Source organism: Sminthopsis crassicaudata, chromosome 3 (assembly GCF_048593235.1).
Source record: "Sminthopsis crassicaudata isolate SCR6 chromosome 3, ASM4859323v1, whole genome shotgun sequence".
NCBI classification, from domain to species: Eukaryota; Metazoa; Chordata; class Mammalia; order Dasyuromorphia; family Dasyuridae; genus Sminthopsis; species Sminthopsis crassicaudata.
This window is the reverse complement of record NC_133619.1, coordinates 391,878,587-391,901,273: the sequence shown is the minus strand read 5'-3', so window position 1 is coordinate 391,901,273 and position 22,687 is coordinate 391,878,587. Positions and strand designations below refer to the sequence as shown.

Genomic DNA, 22,687 nt, shown 5'->3' with positions numbered 1-22,687 from the left:
AATTTTTTTATTCTATAGATTGTCAAGGACCAATTACTTTGAAGACAAGAATACTCAGATGCTGAAGAATACTGAAAGGGAATTTATAATGTGAAAGATATTAAATTCTTCATAATTAGATGAAAAAGCTGAAAATCTTGTAAATCTAGTAGTACTTTTTTGCTCTTTACAATACTCACCCTTCACAGTCTACCTCACCTGTAGCCAGAGACTAGCTCATATCACTTCTTTCTTCTTTCCACCTCCACACTCATTTGGTATGTCTCTTTTTTGGTAAAAGCTATCAACTTAAAGAGCTATTCTTATGTATGTCTGGGACTATTTTGATACAAATGGGTAATTCTGGGGATGGAGCCCTAAAAAGTCCCGAGTTTCCCCATAAAAATGAATAGAAAGTTTTAATGAGATGTATTTTTACTATATGAACATTTTTTCCTTGGGGTTGGAAAATGAGAGATTTGTACTTGTAAAATAATAAAGAAAGCTTTATCTTTTTTGTTTTCATGAAATACAGAGAAATAGTTTAATGAGTGCCAAACTATAAATTTCATTTGCTTTGAGAAAATGCAGAGAAAAAAAAAACAACCATGCAAGCTAGTTGATCCAGATATGTGTCATGCTATTTACAAAGGCCTGGACCATTAGAGATCTAAAATAAAAAGTAGAGATAAGTGAATAATAATCTCTAAATAATAAAAACAAGGATATATTATGAAGTTTCATGATGAGGAGTGCTAAAACGCCTGTCTAAAATGTGTAACCATGATCTAGGTGGGTTTTTTTTTTTGTTGTTGTTTTTTTGTAAACTTTAACTTGGTTTTCTGACATAGCAAAAGGCTTTCTGTTTTAAAATTGGTTCATTTATATTCTATGGAAGAAATTCTAAACTTAGATTAAGTGGAGACCAATTAATGTTCTAAAGCATTTTTGTCTAAACAAAACCTAAGGTTGTCTTGGGAAAATTTAAAATATACGGTTACCTTAATTTGAGGTAACTTACAAATGTTGATTGCTAAACACATAGATTTCAAGAAAATCAGATGCAGGATCCTTGTTTCAATCTAGTTAAAAATATTCACTGTTGCTAAAATGCGCAGATGACATAAACCTACAGATGTTGACTCATGTTTTTGGAAAAGAAAACTGTCAATCATTATGTTGTTTTTTTAGGATATTAGGCAGGAATAACAGAGTTTTCTACTACTGTTCTGAACTTTCCTGCTAAGTTTTAGAATTGCAAATTTAGAGCTGAAAGGCACCACAGGGATTTAAAAAACAAGGTAATTCCTTCATATTATAGATGAAAAGTGAGGTTCAGAGAATTAGGGACTTGCTCATGGTCACAAAGACCTTGCCAAATGTCAGAATCAAAATCTGAACCCAGGCTAGAATTCAAACTAACCTTCTTGCTGCTATTACAGTACATAATCATGTTCTTATCATGCAAGGGTCTTCTCATATTTCCCCCGTTGTAAAAACTGCTGAATGCAATGAATCACCAATTGGTACTTCACCATTGGAGAGAAAAGTTTCCTTAAAAATAAATGAAATTTTCATTTATTTGAAAGTTAATTTTAATATTCTCAGAGTCAATGCATATATCATATATGTGTATGTGTACATAAAATATATGTATAATATAAACACATATTTAAGTAAATGTACACATATTTAATGTAATGTACATGTGTTTTCTTTTCAAACAGATTTCATTTTAAGAGGTTAATATGGTTAAAAAGATAATTTCCCTTAGTTATGTAACCAGATTTGAAAGATATTTTATTTCTTTGAATATCTTGGTAGATTACTGTCTTAGGGGCAAATAAGTACTTTTCCCAAATTGCATAGACCCTGATCAGATGCTAGATACTTTCAAAGTGAATAGGATAGATAAGAATACATATATTTCAAATTAATTAGATGATACTTAACTTCTACAATAAAGATTTTTTATAGTTCTCTTATTAATTTAAAGGAAATAATGTGGATTTTGTTAAAGCCTCACTAAGTGAAAGATGGAATAATATAGTTTGTAGCCTTTGTCTTCAATCCTTGAGTTCTATCAGATAAACTAGTAAGTTCTAGAAGACCTGAAGTCAGAAAAGTTATTTTAAGAAGTAGCAATATTAAATGTTGTATACTATTATGTCATATTATATTACCACATCATACCATGTTAAGCTTAGCTTCTGCAATATGCAAGATACTATGCAAAATAGAGATATAGTCTGCATTTAGATATCTAAAAATGAATAAGGGCAGATATTTCTCTGAGAAAAATCAAAGTATGTGTTTAACTAAACCTATGTTAAAGTATATTGTATATGCATTTTTTTGAGAGCCAGTTGTTAAATATTTATCAGCAACAAGCACCAGTTGTGTTTTCAGGTTACTAAAAAAGCATTTATCTTACTTTGGAAAAAGTCACAAATGCAACATAGTAAGATTATGCCAGATTCCTTGAGAATTGTAACTACAGAGCTACATTTGCTCACATGAACAGACTTGCAAAGGGTGTTTACTTCTAAAAGGATATACTTGACAAGGTTAAAATAAATGTAAAATTTTCTATAGATTAGTGAGATACTGAAAACACTACAGTTTGCAGATGACAATCAAAAAGCCTTTATTAAGCACCTACTATGTAACACATATCATGCTATAAACAGGGGATAGAAAGACAAAAATTAAAATTAATGCTCAAGGAATTAACATTTTATCAAGGGAGATACCAGGTATGTAGGAACATATGTATGTACACACAGGCATATGCATATTACAATACGCACAAAAAATACAGGTGTTTTTTTTTTTTTTTTTGTAGGGGCAGGGGAAAGGCACCATTTTTCCAGTGTAAAGTCTTACTAAGTTATGATTGTTGTACTTTATTTTCATATTGTCCATTATGTTGGTTCTATGACTCTTTTTATATATATAAAGATATGGTTACGTCTTAGAATCCTCCAACTATCTCATCTTCATTCTGTAGACTATAAATGAATCAGTAGTGTTTGCTACAAGAAAGGACATTCACATATATATTCATACATACATTTATATGTAGCTATATCAATAATTAAAGTCTTTAATTCTCACTTGAGAAAATATCCTGAGGCCATCCTCCCTGGCATTCTTGAATTCCCTGTTATGATTCATGACCATATTAATGTGATAGAATATTGTAGGCTTTAAATGGGCCCATAGCATGTAGCTTTATAAGCTACACTACATTCCTGTTGTTACCTAACTTTGAGTAAACTAGTAAATATTACAATCTTAAAATCTTATTTCCTTTAACCACTTTCTGTGGTTAAATCCCATGGAATAGATTTGGAAGCACAGGCAGAAGTTATATTACTTTCTACAAATCACTATTCTAGAGCTCCTGATATGTGGAACATATCTAACATGCTAGAGATGGAACTTTTCCTGTATGAAAAGAAAAACTGTGAAACTAGCTTGAGGACTAGAACATCCATTACCAACCCAGTTCAGATATGGATTTGAAGGACTTGTGCACTCTACTTCTATCTCCAGCTCTCCTGAGGTCTCAATCAGCAGCAGAGAAGAGCCTTTAATAAATCCTTTTTAGATATATGTTTTGACTATAGTAAAGAACTCTGGGTTAACTCATAATCATTTATTTAGGGAGATATGAAATGGTCAAATGAAGGAATTGGAATAGGTAGGAGCAATTTTTCAAGTCTCTCCATTTTTAAAGCATTTGAATTTATTCTGATTATTGTAGTGGGTTGTAACGAGCTGTCGTCTCCAGAAGCTGCTGGATCGCTCTCTGGGAAGAGATCTGCTGTGTCTACTACTCAAATCTCTCCGACAGATTCTTCTTCCTGTAACGAACCGTTGTCTCCAGGCAGTTGCTGTTAACTCTTGTCCAAAGAAGTGACTTCCCTTCCTGCAGAGAGCCCCGTCAGGCCTGATGCAATGCAGAGAGTCTCTCTCTTTCTCTGAGAGTCCTCTCTTTTATTCTCCCAGAGAATGGGCGTGGGATAATGCAAGGGCTTCTGGGAAGAACCACCCCAGCCAATGAGCTTGCCCCCTCTTATCAAGTCAACCTGAGTTCTCACCTTGTAATTGTCCAGAAAACCTGAATTCTCACCTTGTCACTGTCCAGACAACCTGAGTTCTCACTTAGTAATCCTAACATCTCCCCCTTTCTTTTGATTTAGAACATAGGACAGTCATGACCTTGAAACATAAATCCATCAATATGGGAAGTATTACAGATAATTACATGAATTACATAAGCACATAGTAACATAGTAACATAACACATGCTAGAAGTATATAACATAATCATAAATTGAAAATTTATAAATGTCCATAAGTCCATTGTCCATTAGTCTCATCTTGTGTGAGGAAGTCCAATGGCTCTTTCAGTGTCAGATGTTTCTTAGATCTTCTCCTTTATTTTGAGATCTTTCTCTTTTTCTGTCTCTCTCTGATGGACAAGGCGAATATGACTCGTTGGCACCCATCTGATTCCTTCTCCTGCTGAAGAAATACAAGCAAACCCTCTCTCCCAGGCAGTTAATCTATCCTTCTATTTACCACTTTCTAAATCTCTTCTCATCATCTGACAATTACATTGGAGTTGTTTGCACTGGGCACAGCCCTGTTGGTTTAAAAGGCCTGTATTCTCCCCAAGTGTAATCCATTTTTGCAATCTGATTGCCTTTTGACTGACTTATCAGGTAATCCCTTTCTGCCATGTGATTGCTTCTCTGCTGATTGATTAAATCAGAGTCCTGGCCTTCTAAAGGTTCTTTGGGTGTAACATCAGCTGCCATCATGCCCCAAGTCTTTTTTGCCTGGGGCCCTGGACCTGGGCCCCTCATCCCATTTCCCTGAATTATTCTACACTCTGATGCCCAATGGAGTCCTCTGTTGCATTTTGGACATGGGGTTTTAGGTCTTCTTTCACCCTGTCTTCTCACTGTATCTCCATACCTACACTGAGCTCTTAGATGTCCAATTTTTCCACATTGAAAACATCGCCGAGTTTCTCTAGAAGTCCCTTGCCAGGAGGGACCCTGCCTTTCCACATTCATCATTGTCCGGGTGTAAAAAGCATTTGTTCCCACTGTAGCACAGCGTCTTATGATCTCCTCTAAAGGAGCATCTTTGTCTAATCCCCATATAATTCTTTTGCAAATCTCATTGGCATTTTCCTTAGCCAGATGTCTGGTCATTATTTCTGTAGCTGAATTTTCTCCAATAGTTCTTTTGACAGCAGTTTGCAAACGTCCCACAAAATCTGCAAAAGGTTCATTGGGACCTTGCTCTATTTTAGTGAAAGCCTCTCCACGATCTTTCTGTCCAGGGAGGACACCCCAAGCTTTTATTGCAGCCTTGGCAATTTGTTCATATATTGTCATGGTATAATGAATCTGTTCCGAATTCTCTCCATACCGACCTTCACCAGCCAAGTGCTCAAAAGTGAATTGTGTGTTAACTCCTATTTCCAAATTGCATCTGACTTGAATTTTACATAATTCATGAAATTCCGAAAGCCATAATAAATTTTCTCCAGGTTCCAGGCATATCCTTGCTATGGATTTCCAATCATTCGGGGTTAGGACTTCATAAGACAAACCATCTAGTAACATTTTGACATAAGCTGATGTAGTCCCATAAAGGGTACAACCTTTTTTCAAATCCTTAATTTTATTCAAATCTAAAGGTGCATATCTTCTCATTTTTTTACCTACAGAGTCAGTATTTTCAATCACAGGATATGCATGTATAAAATCACTTATATCCTGTCCTTCTCTCTTAGCTTTAACCAATGCTTTTTCTAATCTTGTCATAGGCTTAGGCTTCTTCACAGGCAATTCTGTTTGTGTTTCTGCCTCTTCCCCTCTTTCTTCCTCCATCTCTGAAGGTGGGGTTGATGCGGGCCTGTCAATAATCTGTTCTCTAGGCAGGGTTGAAGCTTCTTCAAGAGAATCATACCACAATTCCTCATTTAAATCCTCTTGGTCTAGGGAAAGATCTTGATCTTTCCTTTTTTCCTCACACTTCCTCCTCTGTCCATTTTTAGAACTTTTCCTTCTCCTACAACTTGCTTGATAGTTTAAGGCTAATTGAACTATGTTGTAGATATAAAATACTTCTGCAGAAATTGAACGAGGCCCATTTTTTGCTTGAAATTCTTTCATTTCATATCCCACTAGCTTCCATTTATCTACATCTATCTTTTCTTCCTCTAAGAACCAAGGGGATGTGCGTCTTAATGCAGCCAAGAGTTTAGCAATCTGTACCCAGGTTACAAGTAAACTCTGCTCCTCAATTATCTTGATTATACTCTCTATAGTACCACTCCTGAATGGGGGTGGAGCTGAGGTTGCTTCTGGGGCTGGGGATGAGTCGGCTGAGGTCCAGGGATTGAATATAGCTAACATCTGCCCCATTTCAGCTATAAGAGATTCCTGGTTTAGCCCTTAACAAGTTAAGTTCCTTATTTATCTATTAGCACGCTCACTTAATCTTTAACAAAGTTTCCTCGTTACTCACGGTTCTGGGTCAGAGAGACTGAGATCTAGATCAGAAGCTTTTCCACTGGAATCAGGACCGTGTCTGTCCCTGTTCGGGCGCCAAATTGCGAAGGTCTGGTCTAGCTCCTCTTGTCAGGATAAGCAAAAGTCCTTGCCCCACGTGTGGACGCCAAATGTAGCGAGCTATCGTCTCCAGAAGCTGCTGGATCGCTCTCTGGGAAGAGATCTGCTGTGTCTACTACTCAAATCTCTCCGACAGATTCTTCTTCCTGTAACGAACCGTTGTCTCCAGGCAGTTGCTGTTAACTCTTGTCCAAAGAAGTGACTTCCCTTCCTGCAGAGAGCCCCGTCAGGCCTGATGCAATGCAGAGAGTCTCTCTCTTTCTCTGAGAGTCCTCTCTTTTATTCTCCCAGAGAATGGGCGTGGGATAATGCAAGGGCTTCTGGGAAGAACCACCCCAGCCAATGAGCTTGCCCCCTCTTATCAAGTCAACCTGAGTTCTCACCTTGTAATTGTCCAGAAAACCTGAATTCTCACCTTGTCACTGTCCAGACAACCTGAGTTCTCACTTAGTAATCCTAACAGTGGGTGACCTTAATTTAGGAGTTAGCAGAATTAGGAAAGATTTTATATTGAAGGTGGTACCTGAACTAAGTTTTGAAGGCTACAAGGTATTTTAAGTCTTGGAGGTAAAAAGGTAATGCTTCCTAGCCTTTGAAGAAATCCAGTGCAAAGGTGAGATGGAATGTTATAGGCAAAAACAATAAGAGGGACAATTCAGAAAGATGCAGAGTGTGTGAAGGGCAATAACATACACTAAAGATGGAAAAGCAGATTATGGCCAGATTATGGAGGACTTTAAAAGAGAAACATGAATTAATATTTGATCCTCAGGAACCACTAGAGTTTATTAATTATGAGAGTAACCTGAACTTTAGGAAAATCATTTCAGCTTTAGGAAAATATTGTATCAAACCCCATGATATCAATGGTTCTACACAATGAGAACACATTTATTTAAAAGATCTGTGTATATTGTGTTCAGTCATTTTTTCAGCTGTGTCTGAATCTTTGTGACCCTATTTGGGACTTTCTTGGCAGAGATCCTAGAGTGATTTGTTGTTTCCTTTTCCAGCTCATTTTACAGAGGAGAAAATTGAGGCAAACAGGGTTAAAAGGCTTGCTCAGGGTAAGCATCTAAGGCTGGATTTGGAATCTAGAAGATGAGTCTTCCTGATTTTAGGCCTGACCCTCTATCCACTGCATCACTTAGCTGCTTAATAATCTACAAATAAAAAATAAATTTAAAAAATGTTGATTTTATGAATTATGATATGTGGTTGGTAAATATTTCCCAATTATATTTAATCTGATTTGCTGAACCTGGGAAAGTTGTGGGCACATATGGCCTCTGGGCTACATATTTGATACTTCTGACATAGACAGATAACCAATAATAAGTTCTAATCACGGTCATGAAATATAAAAAGACATAGAAGAAAGTGTCCAACATAATGGCTGATACTTAGTTGATCTATGGAAGAAAATAATAGATGCCATTCTTATGCACTTTGTGATTTGTAAAACTCTACAAATATTTCATTAAATATTCACTATAATAACCAGGTGTGATAAGTTTTATAAGGCTTGACATCCTCAATTTGTCGGGGAGAATAGTGAAACTCAGAAAGTTTAAGGGACCAACCTATAATCACTTAGCAAGTGAATAAAGGGGAATACAAACAGACTTCTATATATGACTCCAGCTCTGGTTACTCTGCTTTGAATGGATAGATTGTGATCTGTACTTGTAGAGGGAATATTTTGCCCTTTAATGATGTAACATCTTACAATTATCGAGCTTTATAATTTACAAAATTATTTCTTCAAAACAGTAGTACAAGGCAGGCATTATGAGCATTATTATCCCCATTTTACAAAGGAAGAATCTGGTTTTGAGCTTCATTAAAGTGAAAGGACTTGCCTATGGTTTAGATATTTAGTGTTGATGGTTATACTTAGACTAGGACCTCTGATCTCAAGTACAGAGCTCTTTCTAAGATGCTATGCTGCCTCTTAGTTAATATGAACTCTGTCCATATTACTAAAAATGAATGGAATTTACAAAGCAGGTAGAATGGGGCAACAATAAATAAATAAATCCTTCATATGTTTTTTTTTGTGTGAGTAGTACATAGGTTATGGTGAACAAAAACAAAAGTAGATGCATTCATGCATAGGCCAATATGAATGTTTTTCCAAAGTAAATGTTATATAGTTAAGTCACTTAATAAATAAAGACAAAACCTAGAGATAAATATTATTTCAATGATTTTTAATATAAATATTTATAAACATTTGCTCTTATGTGGCACCTTTTTCAACAAATTCATTTGCCTTTAAGCTCTTACACAGAGACAAAATACACAATATCTGAAGAAATACTCTTATTTTTAAAATGAATGAAAGCTTCTATTAATTCTTACTTACAATACTTCCTAAAACCAGTCAGAAATATTGTCAATGGATGCTGTTTGCTGATAAGATAACCATTTTTTGTTTTGGTATTTCTCAAAATTCTTTAACTATAAAATGGAATATATTGAGAAAGAAGCATTTTAAAATTTAAAAAATACATACACAGTATAAATTATATTCAAATAGCCCAATTTATGCTAAAAATCCTAGCACTCAATGGAAATATAAGTCATTGAATCTGTCTGAGTTTTCTAAGACAGTGTCAAAAATATAGCTAGATTACAAATGAAACCTGTTCATTTTGCATGTATGCTATAGAACAGTCACATGACAAATACAAATCTATTTATAGATGTGGGATTGTTCCCATTCCACAAAAATTGTTCTTAAATTCTTTAATTTACTATATAGCAAATAAGCAACATTTCTAAAACTCTTAGAAAATATCTTTTAATAAACAACCTGGATTATGCTAAGAAAAATGAAAAAAAAAAGAAACAATTTCAATTTTCCCTCTTCTATCATTTGATTTATTAAAAAGTGCTGATGAGCTTATTCAATACATATTCTTAACCTACTGACCTCTTCTGAAATAGTTTACAAATTTCTCCTGCTGGCTACTTTCTCTTTTCTGAATTTTTGTAAACAATACCCTCTCCTGGTTTTCCTACTAACCATCTGACTACTTCTAGTTTCCTTAGTTGGCTCATCATTCATGTTACACTCCCCCCCCCCCCCCCGGGGTTAAGTGACTTGCCTAGGGTCACACAGCTAGGAAGTATTAAGTGTCTGAGACCAGATTTGAATTCGGATCCTTCTGAATTCAAGGCTGGTGCTCTATCCACTGTGCAACCTAGCTGCCCTCCATGTTACACTTTCTAAAAATGAATGTTCCCTAAGATTTTAGGGTCCTCTTCTTCCCTAATCTTCTGGCTCTCTCTGTCTGTCTCTGTCTGTCTCTGTCTGTCTCTGTCTCTCTCTCTCTCTCTCTTGTAATCTAATTAGCTCTCAAGGGTTTAACTATCCCTTCAATGCAAATGATTCACAGATCTATATATCCTACCTCAATTTTTATTCTACACACCTGTATCATCAGTTAACAATTGGCTATTTCAAAATGGATGTCCAAAGACATCTCAAAATAAAAAAAAAGTCTAAGAATGAACTCACTATCTTCCTTCTTCCAAACTTCTCTATTTCTAAGACACCAACATTCTTCCAGTCTCCCGAAATTGTAACCTTGGGATAATCTTCAACTTCTCACTCTCTAGTTCTAGTTTCTTGGGTGATCACATTTCCTATTTCTATGCTTCTGCTTTGCTTACCCCAAATACCTGGAATGCCTTCCTTCTTTCTTTTGCTTCATAGAAGCTTTCTCTTCCTTTGACATGTAGCTTCTACATAAAGCCCTTGATTTCTTCAAACTGCTAGTATCCTCCCTCCCAAACAATATCATATATCAAAATAATATATTTGATATATTATATATATCAAAATAAAAAACCCATACATATATATGCAGAAAATCCTTTCACATAAACTGGTTTTCCATTAGAAAGTAGGCTCCATGATATATTCATTCAGTTTATATCACTAGTGCCTACATCAGTTCCTAGTGCATAGTAGGTATTTAATAAATGCTTAATAATTGATTAAATATGTTGCTTTATAAGTGTAATTTAAAATATAAGCCTTTTTTCTCTGATTTTCAGCATATATTAGGTCTTCTAAAGAACAAATTTAAAAGATTCAGTAGCAGATTGGGAAGATTGGGAATTCTAAGATACAATGGCCTTCCAATAGTTGCAAAATGTGTAAGTCAGTAAAGAAATATAATTACCTTGCATTATACTATTTTCTTTCCAATTTAATTAATTTTCCCTCTATTCTTGTTTTAAACATGGAGAAATTAAATAACTTGTTATATTCAATAAAAAGCATTATGGTAAGAAATAGATATTAGTTATCAATTAACATGTTTGTTATTGAATGTGATTTTATGCAAGAGAGACAAAAACAATTATTTTAAAAATTTTGGATAATATTAAGTCAACCTGATAAACTCAATAAAATTTAGAAAGCAACAGTAAGAAGTGAGGGACAGATATTTAAATCTCACAAAATTCTTGAGTTTTTCTCTTGTTGACTGGATATATTCTTTCTTAGCTTTTGCAAATAACCACGTTATCTCATTTAACTTATTTCTACATACAAAATTAGGGCAAAATGCAAATAATCAGTAAGGTATGCTTCATATGAAAAACTACATTTTTAATTTTCATGACAGCAGTTACTATTTCATAGCTGAAATATCAAGCAATGCTCATCCAAGATATTTTTAAAGTTATTGATATAAAAAAAGCCTAGCATATTATTGGCCCTTGTTTTGAGAAGGAAAAAAAAGAAAATAAGGCAAATCTTTGTATTAATGTTATTTAGAAAAGTGAAATGTAAAGTATGATATTTAAGATTTTTTAAATTTTAAAGTTATAAAAATTGATACTAGCCTAATGAACTAGGTAATTTCTTTTACTTTAAAGCTATTTCTAGGAAATATAATCAGGTCCTAATGTTTGAAATACAGCTTCTTAAATGGTAAAATAAATAAATGATAGTTTAATTTTTAAATTTGTTTAACATGAAGAAATTGAATGTAAATTTCCCATTTTGGATTTGCATACATCAATTCTTAGAAAAAGTAATTTTAGAGGTTAATATGAAAAAGTAGCAATAATTTAGGTCAACTTTGAAATTTATCAGGAAACTGAATGTCATTAAACTAATTTTATTATTTTATCTGTACTCTAAAGAGTAAGGATTTAACATATGAAATAATTTTATTCTTATAATATATGCTATCATTTATAAGGAATAGAAATATGTACAAATTAATGAGAATAGTTAGACAAAAAAGCTGATTCATTACACTTATCTATATTTTTGTCCCCACATAGTATATTACAAAAGGAAATACAAGATAGTTACTTAAAGAGGGTTTCCAGACTCATTCCTAAATTGGCAGCATAATAGCTCATTTCTAGACAGTGGGGAAATTCTTTTAAATATATTTAAAATAATGGGAAAATGGGTACTTTTATTCCAATTGCTACCATGTTAGCAACATGTACTACTATTCTCTTAATAAAGTTCCCAAACTACAAAGTTCTTTTCAAGGTTTGGATGTTAAACTTTCTTTTCTCTTTTTTCTTCTTTTCCCACATAAACTACCCCAAGACTGGATTGCCCTTGAAGAAAGGTAGCATGTGGGACACTTCAACTGTAAAGAAGCAGGTAGTCTTTTATCCACAAGGCATTGTCATTAGCTTTGTACCCCACCTCCTACATATGTGGACTCTCCAAATTAGAATATAAACTCCTTGAGGGAAGAAACTCTTACTTTTATTTGTATATCCAGGTTTAGCACAGTAAGTGCTTAATATATGCTTTTAAAATTTATTTATATTGACAGAGAGCACAAGGGGCTCACAACATGAAAGGAAATAGTAAAATTGATTTATCCCTAAAAACATCTGGATAGAAAATTTTCAGGGATAGTAGGTATCAGCATCTAATAAACTATGATTTCCTGGAACTTACAAGTCTAGTTCACTCGCATAATTTCCATAGAAATCTTCTGATTAAAATTATCAAAGATTTCATTATTCCCCACAGTAAGTTACACCTGCTGTTTGATAAAATTTTACCAATGGTATTGATGATGCAATAGAAAATATGCTCCTTAAGATTGTGGAGGACACTGAACTGCAAGGGGTAGTTTGTACCTAGAAATTCACATTTAATATCTAAAGCAATTTCTTACACATATAGTAGTAGGTATAATCTGATTATGTTTCATATGACACTGACAAGTTAGATAGAATTGCTTCTGGGCAATTTTCATAGCACTTTGTAAACTCATGAACTTTCATATACTACTTTCATTACATTTATTTCTGCACATATCCTGTGCTAGGCTTTTTTTTCTCCCCTGAGGTAATTGGGGTTAAGTGACTTGCCCAGGGTCACACAACTAGGAAGGGTCAAGTTAACTGAGATCACATTTGGACTCAGGTCCTCCTGACTTCAGGATTGGTGCTCTATCCACTGCACCATCTAGCTGCCCCATGTAATAGGCTTTTGAAAACTCTTTGAGTTCTTACATCATCAGTATAGTGCTATGCAGAAAGTATTTGTTCAGCTCAGTGTTTGTTGAACTTTGAATGAAAAAGAATACAAAAAGAATAACAAAGTTTAACTGTGATTAGAACAAAACAGGAATAAATCATTCCTTCTTATTCTTCCAAGTTAATCATGGCATTTGACTTGCAAATTTGTCAAACAAAAAAGATATAGGAAAAGTATCTATTTGCAATTCGCAAGAAAAGATTAAAAATAATAAGCTAATATTTAGTTAACACTTGCTAAGCTTAAAAATCTTATTTTTATATATTCTAAATACAGTGTTCCTTTTCAATTAGTAAACTACTCTTTGGAATATATAAAAAAATACTAGCAAAGCCAGTTTCCATATCAAACATGTTTGGCAGTATGTACTATATTGCAGAATCACTATCTCACATGACTATAAAGAAGAAATCCCACAGGTTCTTTTCTCTGAATCAAGTTTTATCACTATTTTCACAAAGAAGAAAAACCTATTTTTAAGGGCCATGATGCAAATTATCAATAACCCTGGATAAAATGTTCCTTAAACTTAAGAATACAGTTAAGTTTAGAAAATTTTATAATATGATTAATATTCAGTGAATGAAATTTTCGTAGGTGCTAGGGAAGGAATAAAGAAAATCACCCCTATCTTCATGGTCATTACATTCTATTGAAGAGTGTGATAAAAGAGGCATTATGAGTAAGAAAACAAAACACACTAAATAATAAAAAGTAATTTAAGGGGGAGAGAGTGTTAATGATCAGAGGAAATTGGAAAGGATTTGCGGATGTGCCTCTTGGCACTTGGGATGTGCCTCAAATTAAGTAGTTCATTACTGATATGGGTGAACATTTGTGCAAAAGCATAGATCTGGGATGTAGAGTGTAATGCGTAGTTGAAAGGTCAGTTTTTATTATAATAGAGCATATAAAAGGGAAAAAAATTAGATAAGATTGAAAATGGTAGGGAGGTACAAGGATAGGCCTCAAATACTAGCTGTGTGACTACCTATGCAAATCAGTTAATCCTGTTTGCCTTACTTTCCTCATCTATAAAATGAACTAGAGAAGGAAATGGCAAAGCATACCAGTTTCTTTGCCAACAAAATCCCAAATGGGGTCACGAAGAGTCAGACAAGACAAGATCAAACAAAGATTAGAGAGGGAAGTAAGAACTAGCAGGATTGGAATAGATTTTATCAGAAATAAGAATCAATTTAATGATTTATGTAAGATGCTGCATATTTTAGGAATATTAATTTGGTAATTTTGTCAAGAAAGATTTGAGAAGGAAAGAAAAAAAGTGTAAATTAAACAATTTGAAGTTTTATCTCACACCCAGGCAAATTAGTAGATTTCTAATAGATGGAAAGAGTCCATGTTGGAAATGCTCTTAAGTATGGTTCCTTAAGAATTTATGACCAGAGGAGAATTAGAGATCATTATCGATCACAAAATAGAAAATTTTGATTACATCAAACTAAAAAGTTTCTGTATAAACAATACTAATGCAAACAAGATTAGAAGAGAAGTAACAAATTGGGAAAATATTTTTACAGTTAAAGGTTCTGATAAAAGTCTCATGTCCAAAATATCTAGAGAACTGACCCTAATTTATAAGAAATCAAACCATTCTCCAATTGATAAATGGTCAAAGGATATGAACAGACAATTCTCAGATGATGAAATTGAAATTATATCCACTCATATGAAAGAGTGTTCCAAATCACTACTGATCAGAGAAATGCAAATTAAGACAACTCTGAGATACCACTACACACCTGTCAGATTGGCTAAGATGACAGGAACAAATAATGATGAATGTTGGAGGGGATGTGGGAAAACTGGGACACTGATACATTGTTGGTGGAGTTGTGAAAGAATCCAACCATTCTGGAGAGCAATCTGGAATTATGCCCAAAAAGTTATCAAACTGTGCATACCCTTTGATCCAGCATTGCTGCTATTGGGCTTATATCCCAAAGAGATACTAAAGAGGGGAAAGGGACCTGTAGGTGCCAAAATGTTTGTGGCAGCCCTTTTCGTAGTGGCTAGAAACTGGAAGATGAATGGATGTCCATCAATTGGAGGATGGTTGGGTAAATTATGGTATATGAAGGTTATGGAATATTATTGCTCTGTAAGAAATGACCAGCAGGACGAATAGAGAGAGGTTTAGAGAGACTTACATCAACTGATCCTGAGTGAAATGAGCAGAACCAGAAGATCGCTGTACACTTCAACAACAATGCTGTATGAAGATGTATTCTGATGGAAGTGGATATCTTCAACATAGAGAAGATCCAACTCACTTCCAGTTGATCAATGATGGACAGAAACTACACCCAGAGAAGGAACACTGGGAAATGAATGTAAATTGTTAGCACTATTGTCTTTCTACCCAGGTTACTTATACCTTTGGAACCTAATACTTAATGTACAAGAAAATTGGATTTACACACATATATTGTATCTAGGTTATACTGTAACACATGTAAAAAGGATTGCCTGGGGAGGGAGTAGAGGGAGGGAGGGAGGGGAAAATTTGAAAAAATGAATACAAGGGATAATGTTATAAAAAAATTACTCATGTATATATATGGTCATAAAAATTTATAATTATAAAATTTAAAAAAATTTAAGTTAAAAAAAAAAAGCATGGTTCCTTAAGTGAGACCTGAGGTGTACATTAGCCCAACAATTTTTAAAAATAATTTGGAATTATGAGGTAAAAGCTAATAAATTTTTCATATCATTTGTCCCAGTGAACTCATTTCTGGGCATATAACATGAAGAGGGAGAGCATTACAGGCTTGAAGTCAGGAGATGGAGTAGTTTGTGTGGGAGGTCAGTGTTATTAAACTGCAGAGTAAGTGGGAAGGAATAAGGATAAAGGAATAAGGATAAAATTGGGAAGGTAGGAGGGGGATTGGGTTATGAAGGACCTCTGGATACTAAATAGAGGACTTTATATCTGGTACCTCGAGATAAGAGGGAGCCTTTGGAGTTTGCTGAATATAGGATGATATATATATATATATATATATATATATATATATATATATATATATATATATATATATATATATATATATGGTTCTATTTGTTTAAAAAATCTTATCATTTAAATACTGTGCCAAAAATAAGAGAAAATTTCTGGGATATCTGAAAATTAGTATATGTCATGATAATAGATATTCCTTAGCAATTCCTATGATTCTGCCTCTTTCTATCTTTTTTTTTTTTTTTTTTTTTTGGTCAGTGTTAATGGGGAAAAGGGATTTTGTCCTTGAGTGATTATCTTAACTGTAAACGATGTTGTAATATCCTATATCTTTATCAATTAGTAATCTAGTAAATACATAGTTTGATCACATATAGTTATAATTTTTCTTATAAAGGAGGAGCACATTGATGTCAGAAATTTAATGATCACAGATTTTAAGGAAAAAAATTTCATCAAAATATTCCATTTGTTATCCTTGACTCCTCAGTTTCTTTTACTGGTTCCCCCATATTCAATTTGTTGTCAGGTCCTAGTTTACCTTCATAATGTATCTTTTTCTATACTTTAACACTGCCACTACCCTGGCAATGCCCTCCTCATCTCATACTCTGCTGTAGTAGCCTTCTGATTGATCTCCCTGCTATGCTCCATCCTCTACTCAACATTAAAGCAATCTTAGTATGCTGATCTGACTATATCTATACATCTATATCTATATCTATATATATGTATATACATATATATCTATATATATGTATATACATATCTATATCTATATCTATATATATATATATATAAATATATAAAACAGCCTACCTATTTTGAAGTGCTTTCCCAGTTTTGGATGTTATATAAGTACTGGCTTATCTATATTTTTTCAATAGTAAAATTTGTTTTACAAGTAAACAATGTAGCCATTACTGAGAAGACCTGACTTACAAAGAGTAATTAACGTGAAAAAAAATTTGCTAACAACTAGAATTAGAAGGGCCCTCAGAAGTCACCCAATCCCAACCTCTTCTTTCATTTTCTTCCTTTTGTGTTGTCATACATTTTGTTTTGACATAGCACTGATCTTTTAACATGAATTAGAAGTCCTACAAAATAAATTCTCAAAACTCTAACTTATAAGCAAAAATTATTTTCCATTTTTGTAGTTTACCATATGCTAAAAGGTCCAATCGAACCAGATTAACCTGAGGTATTTGAAACTGGAAAAGACAAAAAAACAGAAGAAAATGGAAAAGAGTCTGTTAAAATTTCTGTAATAAACTATTTTCCCCATCACTGACAATGGTAGTAACATAGTTAGACTCTAAAATCACAATTTCTGCATGAGAAAAAGCAATAGTATGAGAAACAAAGATGGCAAAAACAGCTAGACTAGTCCAAATACACACGAAAGAAGTCTGATACAACATAATTCAAGGAATTATCCAGGATTAAATTTTAAGATATATGAAAGAGAATGACAAACATTTTAGAAAGAAAAAAAGGGAAATGAGAAAATATTGATAATTATTAATCATCATTCCTGGGTATCTAGGTGAATCAATGGGTAGAGAACCAGTCCAAGAGTCAAGCGGGTCTCAACCTGTGTTACCATGGGCTAGTCACTTAACCAATAATGCCTCAAAACCAAACCAAACCAAACCATAAACTACTATTCTTACATTCTAATTTCTATGAGATTTTTCCCAAGGCTAATCTACAAACGTACTTACAATGAAAGTATAAGACAAGAACAAGCAGGCTTCACAAATATTTTTTTCCATGACTGGAGATATCAGAAATGCAAAATCCCTCTGATGTGACTATTGGTTTTTAAACCATCTGATTCAATAATGCAAAATGTTACTTTAAGCATTTTGTTTCAACAATGTATATCTTACCAATTATTAGAATTCTATAAGATTGTTTGAAAGATGTAATTCCACATATTATCAGAATCTATCCTAATAATATACCACAACTTTAGTATTCTCTAATTTGAGAATTCCTTCAGTTTCTAATTTTTTGCCACCGTAAGAGCTGCTATAAATATTTTTGCACACATGGTTCGTTTTTTCTTTCCTTTTGATGTCCTCGAAGTACAAACCTACTAGTGGTATTGCTGAGTTTTTATATCCTCATGAGCATGGTTGCCAATTGTCTTTCAGAACCACAAACTAGTTCATAGTTCCATCAACCGTATGTTAGTGTACCTGTTTTCCTACATTAAGCATTTGTCATTTTCCTTTTCTGTCATCTTAGCAAATCTGATAGGTGTGAAGTGGTACCTCAGAGTTGTTTTAATTTACACTTCTTTAATTACTAATAATGTAGAACCCTTTTTTAAATTAACTACTGAAAGAACTTATTTTTTTCTCTGAAAACAGCCTGTTCACATTTTTTGAACATTTATTAATTGGGAAATGACTTTTATTTTTATAAATTTAGCTCCGTTCTCTATATTTTTTGGGAAATGATTATGTCTTGATATTCTGAAAGCTTTTAATGTCATTTGCCATGACAAAAACTATTGAAAATGTTGTTGTTAAATTTTTACAGATGAATTTTACAGATCACAAAAATCCTGTCTTAATTCTCTGGTTCTAAAATAGTATGTTTGCTGCCGTAACAAGGATATTTTGGAGTTGCTTATCAGTTTGTAAACAACAATGATGTTTTAGTATATAATTCTAGCTACTTGATTGTGTGTTTCTAGTAGCCAATAGATGAACAATTTTTTTTTTTTTATAATTTATATGCTGGAGTTCTTATTGAATTGTATAATTTGCCTCAGTAATTTTTGGGAGGGTAATTCTTAATGGCAATAACCTGATTCTGAATTGCTATTAAAATCCCATTTATAATAAAACTGTATGACTCAGACATCTGTTTGATGTCTGTCTACACATTGTTATATTCATGTGGTTGATATTTATGAAGGATCTTTTGACTATAGGATTTTAGCTGGTTTGTAGACTCTGCATGTTTACAAATCACTTTTGGCTGCATTCAACACATTCAGCAATATGTTAAGTGTTATTAACCTTTAATACTGTTTTCTGAAGCCAGGTCTATTAGTTTTAAAAGTATTTAATTTTTAATCTCTCTATCATGTATTCTGAGAACCTCAATTTTCTCTCTTTTCCTTGACAAGGAATCTTTTTGTGGATCCCTTGGGGGTGATTAGCTCTGTGTTTCATCAACACTGTATGAGTTTCTGTAGGTTCTGATACTGTCTAGATCTATTGTCATTAATTTAAGGTACTAGAATTAAATAGGTGATTTCTTTTAAGATTGAACTGTAGGATGCCAGTCAGTCTCTAAATAGATATAGCTAAAGCTTTCTTTGTGGTCACAATAGTCCACATATCTTGCACGGAGAAGACCAAAAAGTTATTATTACCTTCTTCTTCTGAGTCAACTTGGTCTCCAAATTTAAGCTCAAAAGTCTCCAATCTTTTGTGGTATACATTTGATATCCCTGAAAGTATTTTCTAGGAATAAAGTAGCTAATATTTAATGTACTTTTCAGTGGAAGGTTATGATATATTCCATATATGTCAGGAATATTTCAGGAATAATGACGATAGTTTCCAGATTAGGCAGAACCAGAAAGGGTCATATTTTATACAACGGTTTTTCTCAACATTGTGTTTGTGTCATGTTTAAAAAACAAGAGTAGTTTTCCATGTGAACATGAAATAATTCAGTTTTTGAATCTATTTGAGATATCTACAATATATGACAAAGCCATGAGTGCAGAACTTAGTCAAAGGTTTGAAATAATCAATAAAGGCAATGCAAATGTTATGGTACTTTTGTGTGGCTTACTAAATTAATCACTGAATCAAAAATAAGCTGTTCTTTATATCTGTAGGAGATTTTGGCACTCCTTTTTGCACCTTAGTCAGTATGCTGTTTCTTGAAATTGTTTACAGGTTTGTTTTAGTAATGCAAGCTATGAGTGCTTGCTAAAAAGTACATAAACAAGTAACTGATTTCTATTTGGAGAAGCATTCACTCAGTGCCAGTCTATCCCCATTCCGTTACTTTGATGTAATATTCATTAAATTAATAGTATAGTATGCCTTTTTATTTTATATTTAATCTAATAGACTTTTACTGTTTTTACCTTCTTTTAACAACAGAGATCTGAAATTTCCCACATATTTATTAAGGTGTTTTCTTGCTTTTTAAATTTGTTTCTCAATCTTTAATAGATGATACAGTTTTTGATTGATGCTGAATTATTGATTTTGTTCTTTGACTCATTTCCACTTCATCCTTTTGGCTTTCACTTTTAAATGGTGATTAAGAATTGCAGGAATGTCTGACATATTTATTACTGTTATTCATGTAGCTCTGTGGAAGATCAATTAGAAAGGACAGATTGGAAGCAGGAAGACCACTTAGGAAGCTATTTTTACAACTGTCCAGAAGACATTCTAGAAGTGAAGAGAAGGGTATAGATAATAACATCAAAGAAAGAGAAATTAACAATCCCTTTGTTACCATGGGCTACATATGTTTTGTGTGTATATACCTGTTTGCATATTGTCTCCCCCAATCTCTTGCCATGGATTACAGGGCAAGTTCTACTGCTCATCCCCTTTCCCTCCTTAGAGATTTAGGGAAGTGACTGATGACTGATCAGGGTATCCTGGAAAATTAAAATAAAACTATTTCAAATATTGACTCCATTTTTATAATAAAGCATTGTCTTGGTTAGATTTTTCTTGCTATATGAGGTTCTCCTCAGGGCATGCAATGCTTGAGCCTGCAAAGTTACTTATCACTATAATTACTACCACCATCAAATCAACATGGAAAATAGGAAATAAAAATTAAGAAAGGTCAAATGTAAACCTAAATCTGGTATATTACATAAATCAGAATACCTTTATTATGATGATTTTGGTGAGTTTATAAGAGTTTTATTATGTATTATATATTAAGAAAGAAATACAAAAATATTTGGACTGATGACAAAAAGAGGCTTCAGAAAGCATTATTTTTTCCTCAACAGATGAAAATTCTAAGAATTTAATAAGTTTCTTCATTAGATTGAGATCTTCTTCCATTTTCATTAGATTTCATCAGGATCAGGAAGATACATGCTCTCTGATGGTAATGCCAAGAAAAGGGGCATACTAGAAAAGAGATTCTTCAGTGTTTATTAAGTTGGATCTTTTGGCAGATGAACTTAAGTGTAACCAGGGTCTGCCAAAAGCTTTCTACTGATGTGATTATTCTCTATGAAGGAAGAAAGCAACCCCAGTCCAAACAAATAAAACAAAATTAAGCATGGAAAAATTTCAGGTCAGGTTTTCTCTATCTTGAATGTAATAAAAACTGCATTTTTTTCTAAGTTCCTTAAAAGTGCCACATGTATTTTGTTGAATTCAATTCTATCTTGCAGTCATGTACTGGGGACAAAGGGGAAAAAAAGCTTTCTGAAGAGGAAATAAAACCTTTTCTTTTTAGGTAAAGGCATAACATGTAAGTACAGATTGCCACTGATGCAATTATCCATATGGAAGAGACTAGGAACTCACTCCTGGAAGAGTCAGGAGACATGATGGAGACACATACTCATTCTATAATTGATTCCAGTTTGTTAAGACCATGTTTATTAGTTGGCTCTTTGGCTTCAGTAGAAGAAATGGAAATGAAGGCATCTTCATAAAATATTAGATGGCACACGCATTTCTCTTAGTTTGACTTCTCTTCAGCTTTCTTTTATTCTGTTACATGGTGTCCAGTGGCAGATAGTGCTGAAAAAGGAGAGGCCTTAGGCCTTCTATTCATCTGAGGCCAACATCTTCCCTACAAATATGGTTCTTAGTTCTTTGCTGCCTTGACATTTTATTATTTCATTCTGGTGAAGGAAGTTGCAATGAAGGCCTTGCAAGGAATCCAGGATTCCAGGTGTTCAATTCATGCTTGGATTTGCATCCAGCTCAGCACTTGGTGGACCAATGCTATGTGGAAACTGTGCTAAGTCTGAGCCCACTCTCCCTAGAGATGGAGGTGGTTTAGGGGAAATATGCCCCCACAGTATTGGGGGGTTGGGAATGTACTCATAATTTTTTTTCCCAAAGTACATACCAGTTTGTGATTGCTAAAAAAATCTCATGAATTCCTATGTGTTCAGTCATTATTCCTATGCAGATGATTCTCAAATCTAACTTAAGGTATGGCATCAACACCTATCTTTTGGATATCTCAAAATAAGCAGGTCCAAAATAGAACTTATTATTTCTTGCCCTCTTTCCACAAGCTTACTATTCCCTATTATTGTCAAGGGTGTCAGGGGTTGCCCAAGTTAGTAATATGGCTAAGTATCATCAACTCACTTCACTCCCTCTATTCAATCATGCTACCAAGTTTTGTCATTCCTAGCTTCACTTCTCTGACTTATCTCTCCCTTTCTCTTACATACAGAGAGCACTTTGGTTGTCTCATATCTCATGTCTGAACTACTGCACTAGCTTTCTAACTGGCTTCCTGACTCAGTGATTCCCTAGA

The 22,687-nt window shown here is 33.6% G+C and overlaps 1 protein-coding gene across 24 annotated transcripts in view; it reads right to left on the bottom strand.

Moving 5' to 3' along the window:
• MBD5 (methyl-CpG binding domain protein 5) overlaps nt 1-22,687 on the bottom strand; it is a 395,786-nt gene that overhangs the window by 82,826 nt on the left and 290,273 nt on the right. For 3 of the 24 annotated variants that reach the window (XM_074302137.1, XM_074302135.1, XM_074302138.1), the window contains exon 8: nt 15,351-15,520. The exons of the other annotated variants lie outside the window; for them this stretch is intronic. The gene's annotated coding sequence lies outside the window, so the exon portion shown is untranslated. The remainder of the gene's footprint in view (nt 1-15,350; nt 15,521-22,687) is intronic. 24 annotated transcript variants of the gene reach the window in all.